General features: G+C 40.5%; 1 protein-coding gene across 4 annotated transcripts in view; it reads left to right on the top strand.

Annotated features, from left to right (window-relative positions):
* The window catches only part of LOC139105842 (Krueppel-like factor 6), a 286,889-nt gene that overhangs the window by 136,760 nt on the left and 134,764 nt on the right, over positions 1-15,365 (top strand). The window contains exon 1 of one of the 4 annotated variants that reach the window (XM_070662147.1): positions 12,068-14,708. The exons of the other annotated variants lie outside the window; for them this stretch is intronic. The gene's annotated coding sequence lies outside the window, so the exon portion shown is untranslated. Of the gene's footprint in view, positions 1-12,067; positions 14,709-15,365 lie in introns of those variants that run through there. 4 annotated transcript variants of the gene reach the window in all.

Here is a 15,365-nt window from a genome sequence, read left to right as displayed (position 1 = left end):
TCAATCAGAATCGAACCAGCTTCTTCAGCTTAATTTTTATTAATTTATAAGTTCTAGTAATTATTAATTTTTTTTTCTTTTTATTCAGTTTTTATTGGGAGAAAGATTTATTTCGATTTTATTAGTACGGAATTTATTACGACACGACATTATAACTTTGTGCGGTTTTAGCAACGAACTACGACCGTAGTTCGTTTATTTAATCGGAAACGACACTTAAAAAAAAAAAAATAAGCTGTAAAAAAGCTATATTAAACTGCACATATATAACAATTGTAATCGACATAAGAAATACTACAAATACTACCAATACCAAGCAAATTATGATTTTAATCGAAGTGCCCGATTTACGCGAACTACCCGATATACGCAAACAGCTACATAAATAAAAGTTAAAAATTAAAAATAAAGTTGTGTAACATCGAAAGAGGAAATAAATTTTAACGTTTATTATTTCAAAGTAAAAAATAAGCGCGAGAGAGCTCCACATTGCGTATATCGATCCTACGACAACGCACTTTGTCCCTTCTTGCAATTCTATATGTTTTTCATTTTCCCTTCTTCTCGCTCTTTCTCGTTTCTCTTCCCTTCGTAGGCTTTCGTTACGCACAACGGGCGCAAAATCGTGTCGAGACCCACCGTGAAAGTGGACCAATGGATAGGGTTGGCTGCGAAGTCCCCAGGTCACCTGAGCTTTGACTAGCGAGCGTTACGAGGGTAGATTTGTATACTCTCGTAATTAAATAATTTCCCTCTTTTGATTTTTTAACGAGCTAACTACCGCGAATGAGATCCCGAAAAAAAAAAAGAATCGATAAAGAAGAAGAAAGTTAAGTTAACACAAACCGAAAGAAAATTAAATGACGTGGTTAAGAACGAGTAAGTTATGAATTAATTAAGATTGGAAAAATATTAATTTAAAAAATTTTAACTAAATTAAAAATAAAACGTATGTAGTAATAATCCTTTTTTAAAAAGAAAATGTAAAAATTTATTAGTTGCTTTTCTGCAATGCTAATTTTTTGCGCCCGCGAAATGTGCGCTTTACAACATTTACTGACATATAAAATAAACGGTAAATGATTTGTTCAATATTATAAAGAAGAACTACGTTTTTATTATTAAAGGAAAGTAGAAAAATGAAAAGGAGCGGAAAGAAGGTAAATATGTGTGGAGAAGAGTGATGAAAGAGAAACTTGAACGCATTTTCTTATGACAAGCTCGATTTCTGCCCATTCATTTTCATTTTCCCTTTCTTGCTCATTCATTTTCATCTTCCGCAAACAAGACATAGGACTGACAGTCTTTGCTGACTAAACTGCGGAAAATTTCGATCCCGAAATTTTCAAGCGAGAACGACAAAAGAGGGAAGAGAAGAGCGAAGTAACTTGCGTCTGCGACTGAATTTCTACTATATGAGGGTTGCGCGATGTCATGCAACAGTTGCGTTTAGGTGAGTTTTATTGTGTTTCGGGATATATTAGATCGGGCGCGTTTAATTGATTCAATTGTCGCAAGCTATCATACGCATTAAAAAATATTAATATTTTAATTAATTGCAAAATTGTATAAATTGTCATTTTACAAAATTATTCTTTTAATATCATTTAATTATTATTTTTATTAAATCTATTTTACATAAAAAATTTCTTTTTCTGTTTTAGACATTAAATTTTTCACACAAATTACTTGGAAACAGTTAATCGTTTTTACGGCGTTAACAACGATATTAATCTCAAGATTGTTGTGAAAATAAAAGTAACGCGATACCTTGCGTATGTTCCCATGCGGCATAATTACTCTCACGGTAATTGCGACTACAGATAATACAGCTCGATGCGCGTAATTTCGCGCGAGTAAACTACTCGAATTGCTGCCGAGCATAAAGTCTTGCTTGCGCTTCACTTCCCGAACGTTTTATGCCGCGTAAAAATCCAATCGCGCGTATCGATGCAGCATTTTCGTTCGTTCGTTTAAAACGTCGTACTATCGAACGAAACCAAGTATACCGGGTGACGAGAAATCCAATGGTATTATCTCGTACGGAGATGTAATTACCGTTTTTTTTTTTTTTTTTTTTCGTGGGTGCGTTTGTGCATGACATTGCACAAAGAAAATAAAAATGATGGAGGGGAAAAAAACGCGAATATCTCGAGTTGACGTCTCCGGATGGTTGCAGTTTTTAAATAACACATATCGACGTTAATGTTTCGTCCGTTTGGACACCGAACGTGCGCTTTACCGCCGCATCCTCTTCCGCAATGTACGTGGATGTCGAAAAGGGGAGGAGAGAAGGGTGAGACGACGTACGTGCGGAAATACGTACGATTTTATCATTTCGACGCTCATACATATTCATCGTCGCGGCGACGTATATACCTCTTTTCATAGGGCCATGTGTTTGACGTTCGCCATGGTGATGAGCGCGCAAAACGTCATGCTGCTCCGACATCGCAACTGGTGGCGGCATTAATTACTTCTTGTCTCGTTTGATACCGCCAAGATCACGCTTGGTATCTTCTTTCCGAAACAGGAAGAATTTCGAGCGCTCGTTAAGAACGACTTTGTAGCGCGAGGTAAACGCCGCGTTGCTTCCCTTTCGCGTGCGGCAGATAGCCGACCGTGCGATTTGCATACATTCCTGGCCGAATAAACAGCCGGTGCGGGCCAAGTGCGGCTTGAATTCTGCAAAAGATTCCGCGGTATCGCGACCCAGCTTCTTCGGGTCAACGTGCTTTATTTAATGTGTGTCATGATTATCATCCTTGCACGCGACGGCAATGCGAGCGTAAATACAACGTGTCGTAGAGAAAGATGAAAAGGAAGGACGCCCGCGATGATGCACGAATACACCTTTTTAAGATCTTTCCTTTCTACCTCCTCGTTTCTCCTTTTCTTCTGTTGCTTCCAGCACGTATTTTCTGCTCGCGGGGTTAAGTCTCGAAGCTCGTAAACACACGCAGATACCGGCGCAATTACCGCTGGCAGCGGGAAGTCATACCAAGCGTTTATTTTACGACCGCCGTATTCGGCGCCCCGGACCCCGAATATCGAGTGAAATCGCTTCTACGTCAATTACGAATTCGCATCTCGCTCGTCCGGACGCCGTTCCGCCAAGCGGAGGATTCTCAGCACGTTGTCCGCCAGGCTGTTATTTCGACAGTCCCGAAAGTGACTTCCACTTCGACGGGTCCCTACGCATTTCAATGGGTACTTTCCGTACTCGGCGAAAGTTCGCGTACCGCGGTCCAAGGAAATCCCGCGGGCAAGTATTTAGGGCAGAAAGATTCACTGCACCGACGCATTGTATTGGCAACGAATTGACATCGTACATTTACGGGAGCTTTTTACGAATCTAGAGTGCGTCAGGCAAAACCGATTCGAGCAGAGAGAAGAAGAGAAATCGTTATTAATAATTAATCACTAAAAAGAATTTAGATGCAAGTAATAAAAATAACATCGTCTAAAGTTCCATAGCCGAAAATTTTAAGATTCTAATATATGCGCAGGATATGCAAATAGAAATGCATTAAAATAAATAATATCCAAGCGCTCATAGTTTGGTGAAAAAGGTGGAATTGCAGGCCGAACAATTTCCTTAGACTGGATTCATTCTATATATATTGGACTGTTATGTATATATGTGTTACTGTGAAATGTAACTATGCTGCACAATAGAATTTTCAATTTAAAACGATAACGGCCAGTTCGCTATTCTAAAAACGTCAGCGCTTCTAGTTTCTCGCTGAAAAATACAATGTACGTGCGATTAACATTTTCACGATTCACCGTGCTGAAATGCAGATGAACGTAGAAAGTATGGGAAGATTGTTTTGTCCGAGAGTTATTGATCCTCGTGAAAGCGACCGTATTCTCGCATACATTAAAAAATTAATTTATTTTATATTACATGTAAGATATACGCGCAATCAATCTTAACGTCCTCGTAATACTCCAGTTTTTTTTTTAAAAGTAAAAGTTTGAACCGTAATATTCTTAAAAAAAATCAATATGATTTAACAAAAAATAATTTTTTTTTTCTTTTACTTTTTATCGTGAAATGGATAATTTATTAAATTAAGTATTTTTTTAATCATGATGTAATGGCGACAATAATGATAACTTTTCGCTGACGATATCAGTTTACAAAAAACAACATAACGGAATGTATTGCGATCACTCTCGCGGAACGCTGTTGTAAACTTACGACGTTCTTGTTATCGAATTGGATCGGTGTCTTGCATGCACATCTCCGGAATAAAACGTTTCTTGTCCCGCAGGACCGCGAACTCGACTCATTTACATATCGTGTTTTGATCGGGCGCGCATCGATTTTCAAGCATAAACAGAATGCGGAGAACGTAGCCCATTCCCTGCCCATTCACCGTGACCGTAGATGCACGGACGTGTACGTACGTACTCCTCGACATCTAACCTTGGACGGGGAAGCTTTCCATTGCGCAGTAGGGCACGCATTCCTTCGTATGCCCGACTGGTATGCCGAGGTGAGCAGCGGCATGCAACGGCATCCAATATTCGCCGATAGGTCGCGGTTACGACCCCGCGAATTCCGGCTGCTGCATACCGCGTCGCGGACTGCACCGGCCGGTTTTAAGAGTGCGCCGTGGGCCACCGCCTCGAAATCGGATACGTGATTCTATTCTCCCTTCGTCCCTCCCCCGCTCTCTCTCCCTTACTATCGTTCCTTCGTCGCATCGGGGGCATTTGAGAAGAATCCGAATTCATCCCGCGCCTTCAGCGCGTTCCATCCGCATTACGTTCCACCAATACCACTGTCATCGAATGGAATCGCGAAGATGGATTATTATTTTTTTTTTTTTTGTCTCCAAAAGATAAAGTAATATAATTTTGTATAAATATTTATAAGTGGACCCCGTCCGTCGCATACATATACGGAATAATTACGAGAGCGCGTAGGACGAAGATATTTTATTATCACGAAAATGAAAGACTAACTTTATTATATTGTTATATTTTGAAAACATATTTTCGAAGAGTAACGTATATCTCCCCCTATTATACTTTTAAATGTTATTTAAAATTTTTCTCGCGTTTTCGGCATATCGAATCCTATCTTCGTTTTCACATTTGGATGATACATTTCGATATTTGAATAAAACGTTTACTACCAGAGACGTTTCACGTATCTCTGACGCCCCGCGAGAGAATGAGGAATATGTCGGTACGTTCGTACGTTATACTTATTCATATACCGAACCTTTTAGCATTCTTCTTGCCTTGAGGTTCGTCCTAAAGTATGTGAACTCGGACAGTTATTACCCGCGCTAAAAACGCGCAGCATGCAGTATGCACGCGGGCCTAAGCTCTAGCAACGATACGGCTCCATTAGGCCTTCGTGTAAAGGATAAAACTTATTCCCATAAACCCTTGAAGCGTACTCGTAAATATCCTTTTCTCGCTCTTCATCACCGCGTAAACTGGGAATTCGCGTTCCACGAGCGATTAATTAGCCAATTAAGCGTGCTTTATCTATCCCAGAACGCGCGCGTTATTTGATGCAGCAACATAATTTCTAACTACAATCTCCCGCGCATAAATCAATATATACGAGCGCACGTGCTAAAGTATTCGAAGTTAGACCGTGGCCGTCGGCCGCATCAGTAAAATCATGCGCCTCTTTACGTTCGATAATTTTGTAACGCGGTTACTATTTATTATAAAAGCTATATATTTTTATAAGTAGTTTGTATGTAATTGTTAGCCGTTTCCGTATTTTCTCTCGCGCAAATTTCATTTTATTTATCGCGTATTTCGATTCTATCGTCCTTAGTCCGGGTTTCTGCCCAGAATATAATAAAGCGCCTATCTATCTATCTCGCCCTCGCGAATTCCGCTATTCACGTTCTCCCTCGGCAGTCGGGACGGTCACAAAAGCGAGAGCCCGGCTATGCCTGATAATGAAACGATTTCGCGTTTCGTCGCGCTGTGCAGGACGAGGTAGGTGGAGAGAAGAGAGAAAGAGACCGAGTAGCGCCTTGGTGCGGGAGTAACTCCGCAGCTTTCAACGACATAGAACGGCTGCGGAGACCGCGCGAGTCCACGGACAATTAAACCGTTCCATCGTAAAAACTCCCGTTATAATGCTCCCGTCTTCTCCTTTTCTCCCTTGACGGTTGCTTACTATGCCGTTTCTCTTTTCGCGCGTGATTCTTCCTATTGGCGCGGTTCCATCTGGGTTTCTCTTGTATCTATTCAGAGGTGGTATGCTCGCGCCACGCTCGCTGTGAATACTTCCTACGTTTCCGAAAGATGAATGGACAACGACTACATATCGCGCGACAGCCGGCTAGTCTGTTATCACCATTTAAATCCTTTGTGGTTAAGAAGATACTTGCCAGCTTGTTCAATTGCACAAATTTTGTTAAATAATCCTAGTTTATTGGGTTCTTACAAAATTTTTCAATTATCGTAGAAATAAATTTTTAATAATGCATAAAATCCGTATGGAAAATTTTATATATTTTTTTTTTGGCTTTGTATTTGTAAAATTAATTTTGTAAAATTATTATATTTGCCTCTGGGCTGCTCTGCCATTACCGATGCCACCCAGTTTCTCTCTCTCTCTTTTTTTTTTTTTTTTTTAATAGAACATTTGTCTTAATAAAGTTTTTAGTGTAATACACGGTCAATTTTCCTGCGCGTATACTTGATGCGAGACACTACCGTGTCTTTTGATAAACGATGAAAATTGAATAGTATACCGAGGGTCAAATTGACCGGTACGAGGGCGTGCGAAAAGAAAATAACAGGCTGACGGCTTTATCTCTGAGAACTTGTGGACGGGCTACAATTACGTGGTAACATATGTCGCGGTACGCAATAAATAAGCATTTATCGTCTTATCGTAGCATAGCGCAGCCTTCGTTCTGTATTATCTTCTCGGTAGTGAGTCTATAAGAGCATTTCCCTAAAGCGTTGACCGATACATGAATTAAATATCGCACCTGAGCGTGTATACTGCAAGGCAGATATGACGTTTACTGCAGCGACGGCGGCTAACGTACCTGGAAAGGGAGCTACTGCATGACACAATTTGTACTTCGAGATAATTAAAAGTCGCGAGAAGGATTTGATAAAATCTTTATTAAGAGAGCAAATCCGAATTCGTTGTTAATCTTCAGCGTCGCGTGTATCGGCAAAGTAAAAGCGCGCTCACTCCAAAGGAGACGAAATCGGATGGAAAAAATAATTCGTGTCGCAAGACCCATAATTCAGTGACTCGCAAAAGACACGAGAGAGAAAACGCACGGGCATCTCGTGGGTTTCTTACGTGACTATCAAACCTCTGCGTATCTAATCACGGTCTATAAATAGCCGTGTTTCGCGTTTAACCATGATCGAGCCGATAGTAACGCAAACCCGTGGGACGTCGATTGTCTTCCTCGCTCTCATTCTTTCTTCCGTTCCCTTTCTCTCTAATAAAATGTCTTTACAATAATAACCCTTGCAACTTATCGAGTGTTGCATGTTTATCACACCAGTTATTAACTTAATAATAAGCTAGTTAATTTTCTTCTTCCTGCTTTTTGTTTCTATTTTTCTGTCTCTTGACACTAGCCATTCTTCGAAGAACTATTAATAGACTTATTTCCATCTAGAATTGGATCTATATCTAGCACTGAACTATAATTTGTAATGAACTATAAGAATAAGGTAAAAAAAAAAAAAAGATGAGAGAGTAAAAAGCTGATGCACACAGTACGTAAAAATAAAATGTCGATAACAAATAGCGTAAGCGTAATAATACTTTTTGAAATTTAATTTATTTTATTTCAGATTAATTATAATAATATCGAAATACTTTTATTAATATATTGTAACGAGTTTTCCATTGATTATTTTTTTATTATACGTTAATGTAACATTTTACTGCTCTTCGTCGCGTTTTAATATTTTGTGTATTTATTAATTTTTATCATTTAATTAAATTGTCACTACATTGTAGTGTATTAAATTTATTTTTATATTATTACTGTTATTTTATTTTTATATTTTAATTTTTGCTTGTTCCGTCTATATATATTATCGTTCGTAAAATATTTATGCTAGTTTGGCATACGAACATCATGTATGAGTAAATTTCTCCGCGTTCGTTTCTACGGGGCACTTAAAGCGGTCGTTAACTTCATTAGCGATCCAACTGCGTAATCATCTGACTCGCTTTTTATGAACGGTCTTTTTAACTAATATCGTTTTATAAGTTCGACTAAAAAATGCTGTATCTTCCAAGTAAGTCATATCCATTTTTGATTGAACATTACAAAACAAAACAAAACAATTACGTTATAAGAAAAATTTAATTATTTAAGCGTGAAATCAATTTTTATATACGCGAATTTCACGCTGAAATTAACCCACCTGTTTCTTTTTTTTTTATTAATTTAGATATGAATTGGTTGATAGACCGTGAATGATTAACAATTGATTTGTTTTGCATTCCGTGTTTTTTAACCAGAACGCTCGGCCGGATTTATTTATTTTATTGGTAGTAAAATCACTATTATCACATATAGATGATGTGTGGACTTTAACGTTTTGGTGTAACTATCCTCCTTCCCCCCCCCCTCTCTCTCTTTCTCTCTCTCTTTTTTTTTTTGCAGTTCTCTCGCTGTCGACCTGCTGCACATTTCGAAATGTCGTGGCGTTTGAAGTAACATGCCGCGATATTTCACGAACACGTGCTTCCGGCGGCGTTGCCCGAAATTCGCGGCGTTTCGTCCGTTTCGTCGACCTGCTCTCGGGTGCGAGACAAATCGACCTCGAAATGAAACGCCTGTCGTCGATTTGATTTACACCCCCGGCGGCGTACCGGCATTCATTATTTATGCGTCGACGGATCGAGAATTATTGAACCGCAGTGTAAAAAAAAAGAAAAAAAAAATAAAACAAAAAAATACCGACGACCTTTCGAAGCGAAGAAAACATATTGAAGCCGCCCGTCACCGTTTACTTTTAGCGCGAGAATGCAATGATTATGACCTGGTAGAATTTTTCTCATCGCGTAGCTACTCTATTATATCATGTCGCAATTATGTTATCTTACGGATCGAGATTATATCTCATGAGATTCAGTTTTATATACCGATTAACTCGCGTGAATAGTGATTTAATAAAAGCGTATTATGATGTATTATGATATCATTGATGTTAAGCTCTTCCGAATATAATTTTGAAGAGTTACATTAACAACTAGAAAATTTTACGTAGAAGTCTTAACGAACTAGTCATCGAAAATACATTTATCGGTTATTATCGCAAACTTTTTTTTTTTGTCGCGACACAATCTCGTTGCAACACGATTGCGCTGAACAACATCTCGTTACATCTAAATGCACATACTCCGGGACGAGAAAAAAAGATCTAGAAAATAAAGAGAAAAAAAGAAAAAAAAAACGGAGCGTCTTTTACATCCGGGGATCGTACCTATAGTAATGGAGAAGATGCGTTTCCATCGGGAATCGATATCGCTTATCAAAGGCGAAACCGGAACCGGCACGCCCGTCGCGAAGGCAGATACGAGCGTACGCATTCAAAGGCAGAGGAAATTCATGCCTGTTCCCTGCAGACGGAGGCAGGCTTACGACGTTCCATCTACGGTATCGCGCGGCGCGTACCCGCCGATCTCCCTCTCCTTCCTTGCCTCCTTATCCGCTCTTTCGTCCTCTCCTCGTCCGCTCGAGCGCCGATCATTCCTCCCCGTCTCTGTCTGCGGATGGAGAGCCGCTTTCTAAGAGTTACGCAACCCAGCGCTGGTCGTCCGCGTGAGCCCGCGCGCGTTGATTATTTTTCCAAGAGCAGCGGTTCCAGAATTTTTAAATGGTGGTTGAATGAAACCGGTTCTCTGGCCGCCTCTCTCCGTCTTGCCTCCCGTCCCACCCCGCGTGAGAGGCTGTCTGCCTCCGTTCTGACAGAGCTGGATCCACAGTGCGGCGCTCCAACTTCACGTTTCCCTCTTTCCACCTTCTTCGTTATCTCTCTCTTTCCACCGCATACGTCGAATATACCCGGCTCCGTTCCCGTTCTAGACGCAGAAACGTTTGCGATATTCCTCTCTTCCTGTTCCTCGGCTGCGGAGGACGCTTCCTGGGACGCCGCAGTGATGCGGTACCTGGCCTCGTCTTTGATTCCTTCGGCAAACCCGTTCGAGCGACGAATACCGATGCTCTTACGAGCGCCGGGAGTTGCAGGGGAGGAAAAACGGGATCCGTAATTGCGAAATTTCGGACGAGAAGGCCGGGATAGCTCTGTCGAATTAAAACCCTTTTCCGTTCGTGCGTTTACGTCCCCCGTCTTTCTTCTCTTTCTCGCTTGTTCCCTCATCGTGATGCTGAACATGGACCCCCCCTTTTTTTTTTGCGAGAAAGAACCGTGCGCATCCGCCTCAGCAATGATCCCTATATCGAGCGAGACCGATCCGGAGGAGCGGCTAACGAGATATAAATAGCACAACAGCGGGGAGAGTCGGGAAATATATCGTGTCCTTCGCGTACCGTCGGTTGTTACATTTATTTCGTCCGCGACCATTTGCCGCTTTTATCGCGTCGATTTCTTGTCGCAACAGATATTAATTGCTGTAAAAGATATCGCGATAAACGTGTATTAAGGACGGTATTCACAGTGAAACATAGTTGGCTGATGAATAATCACTTATGAACAGCTTCTATGAATCTTTAATTGTTTATGCTTATATACTTTATATTGCCTGCAAGAATTCACAATTTCCGGCGAATCTGTCGATTTCTATCTTTTTTAATGCATTTACTTTAATGTAGTCCTTCGAACTACCACTTTGACAACATCTGCTAATATTTCACGCTGTCGAAGAAGCACTGCTTTCTGAACTCCATTTTCGTAGACGACAAGAGGAATGTAATTTTTACATCAAAGAAGCACGCAAGGGCAAAGAAAAATGCGGAGAAGTACAAAGAATAGCCGTCACGTAGAAGATTTTCTATTTGTCTTTGTCCATAGCTTTCCGCGAGTAGTTTTCATCTTTCCAAAAGGAAACGAGAATATACGCGTTTTCCATCTGGGCCACGGAACCGTGGTTGTTTGTAGCAACGGGAATAAGTAGAAAAGGTGCTAAAATACCAAATGCGAAGGGGGACGGAGAAAGTAGTCGAGCAAATAAAACCGCCTCTTTTTCTCACATTTTCGCAAATTTTAGATCTCTAGGTGGACTTACTTGTAATGATCTGTAACATATAAAGAAAAATATTAATGTAGATATGCTAAAATAAATTTGCACTGTTTTATTATTGAATTAAACAATAACGCTATTAATTTTGCATAAAGAAAAGCGATGCTTACTCGAAGTTGTTCCGCTGGCGCAGGAGGCCGTCTCCTCCTCTCAGGATGATTAGGATGGATCGGATATTTAACTCCTTTGTCATGCCCGTGGAAAAAAGTATTCTGTAACATATTAATAATTAAATAAGTGCCATAGTTCTTTTTTTATTAAATTTTTTTGTTTTATTTTAGATTAAAATTAAATTGCCGCAAAATGAGAAATTGTAAGTATTATGTGGGAAGTTTTCACTTCGCTAATACTCTACGCGTTGATATTGCTAATTGCAGAAATTAGTCGCGGTTTCCGGTAGCTGTGTTCGTTAAATATATAAAGATTTTTACCTTCGTACGAAGCTCTGCTATCTGCTTATTTACTGCTTGCTGGACTGCCGGCTTGTGCAACTTTGGAATTCGGCGTTAAGGTTACGTGCGCTCGACCGCTCGGTCTCATTTATGTAGCGCTATTGAAAAATAGATTTCATTAAGATCGTGCCGACACTCCGTTTCTCTGTTTTAAAAATAATGAAATGATGCTTACTCTGGGATGGTTTTCTCAATACATGGTGTCTTTCCGTTATCTTTTTCTCGTCTTGAAATGTCGGGTGTCGTGCCGGATTCTCTTTGCACGCACTATTCTCTGCTGTTCGATCGCCACGTAGCGGCGATGATAATATTATAGATTCTCTTCTGGATCTGAAACAGAAGAAAAATTTTGGCTGGTTATTAACAAATGAATTATGAATATACTATAAAAATGCAATTATTTTACGACGCTATACATACAAATCCGCTCGCGTTGCTAACTGCGAGCGACCATTATGCGCGACGCGTCGACGTGAACGTCGCGCGATTTACGTCGCTAGCTTCAGCGTGTGGTCGGTTATCATGCGGGAGGCGATCTTAACCTGACGCGCGATTCTCGCACACCGTCGAGATTTTCGTAGGGTCACACGCACGGCGTCAGCTGTGAACAGCGCCCGAATCACATACGCTGCCCGCTTCAACTGTGTGATTGGCGATCACGCGCGAGACGATGATGTAAATGAGGCATCCCGCGCATTACGCGTCCCGCGATCTCTGAGCGCGTAAATAAATGACTTACTTTAAAGCGAGAAAAGGGTGGTCGTAGGCGCTCTCCGCATGCAGAGGATGGACAGGAGGAAATTTTTTGCGCCAGAGGTTGCATCCTCGTTCATCAAATATACGCGAAGCTTCTAATTCGCACGGAGCGTCTTCTCCGTAGCTGTTGCTTCGTCGGCGGCCGGCGGGGGAAAGGAAAGGAAACGGCTACCGACCGAGCCCGGTGCACCACCGCGCTATACTTCACGTCTGTAAGCGTCTCGGCGTTCAGCGACTTTGTCTGTTTTAATTGCTACGAAATTTAAAGCCTTGTAACAGAAATTATGCGCCAAATAATTAACTTAAATGTAGTACGAAATTGGAATACGCGCGCGCATAATTTCTTCGAGTTTTAAATTAAATTTTCGAGACTGGAAATTGCTGTAAAAAGAATTATCACGGAAAAGTGATCAGGATTCTTTTTTTTTCTTTTCTACTTTAAAAACACTGCGGAATTTTTTTTATCGACAAGACGCAGCTTATTTGAAATTTTAGGACATCCTGTAAGGACGAGCGAATGCTACTTTATATTCGGCATACAGAGAGCCTGACGAGGAGTTGTTTGACTACGTGGTAGTTGTCGGGAGAGTACTGTCTCTTCTCTCGCATAGTCGGGCAATAGAGCCGTGTCCCTATGTACCAGGTGCTTTGGAAGTAAAGTTATTCGTGATATTGCCTGAAGTCTATAAATAAAACGACCTACATGCATCTTTATCATCTCTCTATGTACACTTGGATAACAATCAACTTTTAATATTCCTTTATTAACGCCTATTGCAATCGTTGTACATGCTTCGTATTTATTATAATTCTGTCTAAAAAAAAAATTAATGTTGCGCGTAAATTAACAGTTAATTTTTGCCGCTTTTCCGTGACGTTGATTAGTTTTCTCTCTCGGCTCGTTTTGTGCTAAACGAGAGTAAACGTCAGTTGTAAATGTTACTGTGATTTTTTTTTAAGAAATATACATTTTTACGAAACAGAAAAATATTCGGATTATTAAGTTATTTTTTAGGCTCGCTCGAGGCTCGGAGTTTTGTAACGATGACGATCTGCCGGTTCGAAAATAACGATTGTATCTCGTAGTCGCGAAAAAACGTATACTCCAGCGTCAGACACATTTTCTGTTTTGGTAGACGATGCCTCGATCTCGGTAAGCTTATAAAAAAAACGTAAACAGAGCCCGATGTCCAGCTCAGCGCTTCCTAGAATTCGGTCGAGCTCGGAGCTTCCGAGAACTCCAACGCGGACTCTATCTTTCTTTTTTTACGAGAAGGACAGCGCGTAGTTGACGTTCAACTCTATCGACTGTCTCACTTTCTTACACCGGCTGTCTCGTTCTCTCTAAGAACCGAAATGTCTAACGGTCAGTTTAGTTGCGGAGTCTCGGGCGCGTAAATTAACAGTTAATTTTTGGCGCTTTTCCGTGACGTTGATTAGTTTTCTCTCTCGGCTCGTTTTGTGCTAAACGAGAGTAAACGTCAGTTGTCAATGTTACTGTGATTTTTTTTAAGAAATATACATTTTTACGAAGCAAAAAAATATTCGGATTATTAAGTTATTTTTTAGGCTTGCTCGAGGCTCGGAGTTTTGTAACGGTGACGATCTGCCGGTTCGAAAATAACGATTGTATCTCGTAGTCGCGAAAAAACGTATATTCCAGCGTCAGACACATTTTCTGTTTTGGTAGACGATGCCTCGATCTCGGTAAGCTTATAAAAAAAACGTAAACAGAGCCCGATGTCCAGTTCAGCGCTTCCTAGAATTCGGTCGAGCTCGGAGCTTCCGAGAACTCCGACGCGGACTCTATCTTTCTCTTTTTACGAGAAGGACAGCGCGCAGTTGATGTTCAACTCTATCGACTGTCTCACTTTCTTACACCGGCTGTTTCGTTCTCTTTAAGAACCGAAATGTCGAACGGTCAGTTTAGTTGCGGAGTCTCGGGCGCGTAGACGTGTCGCTAATCGTTCCGCAATTTCGCGTACTTTCGTAAAAAATCGTCGCGATAATTTACATCATTCGTTCGGTCGTTCGTCTCTTGAGTAATAGTGCTTATAAAAAAAAACAGAGCAGTGTAATATAGAGTCAGTGATTTTGAGTGCTACAAGACGTCAGAATACTCCAGAATACTGTCACAGAAGGAAGGAAGGAAGGAAGGAAGGAAGGAAGGAAGGATGGAAAATGATCTGATCTAACCTAACCGAAAACTAAAATATAAGTGAACCGGCAACACGCCGTCGGCCGTAGATCACTCAATTGTAATTATCCTAAAGAAATTAATTTAATTAATTAATGCCCGTATACAATAACGCGCGCAAAGCTCGCGTTCTGTAATCTCAAGTACTTATAAAATAATAAAATAGTTAAATACGCCTAGCACAGCTCAATCGAATTAAAGTACACATTCGCGTGTAACGCACAATACCAGGCATTATTAAATCATACAACGCTCTTGAAATTGTGAATTCGGCAGTTGTAAGCAATCTTTGTATTAAAAGAAACGGCAACAAACTTCCTTCTTTCCCGGCATATAGACGCAAGTTTGCGATACCGCGACCGGAATAATAAAAGTTCGACGTTCGGGTAATAATATTAATTTTGTTATATGTATAGCATACCGTTGAACTCCCTTTTGTAACTTTTCGCTTCGTTATATAGAGAATCTTGATGTTCGCTGCAAACTTTTTTCATGCCGTCTCATTATCCTGAGAAATGTCTTAAACATTTCCAGGCGTACTCTTTTTCACTCAACGTTCTAGACGTAAAGTGCAATTCTTCCAATGCTAATACAATATAATTTCTGATACCTCTAAGAACTTGTCTTTCCGCGTAATCGAATTACGTCGGGAAAAGTTTCAGAATCTATCAAGGTGAATATTTCCTTTAACTGTCTAACGTATGTGAATAATGGTCGT

This window comes from Cardiocondyla obscurior, linkage group LG09, assembly GCF_019399895.1.
Source record: "Cardiocondyla obscurior isolate alpha-2009 linkage group LG09, Cobs3.1, whole genome shotgun sequence".
NCBI lineage: Eukaryota > Metazoa > Arthropoda > Insecta > Hymenoptera > Formicidae > Cardiocondyla > Cardiocondyla obscurior.
The sequence above is the reverse complement of the archived record's forward strand: the minus strand, read 5'-3'. Positions and strand labels throughout refer to the sequence as shown.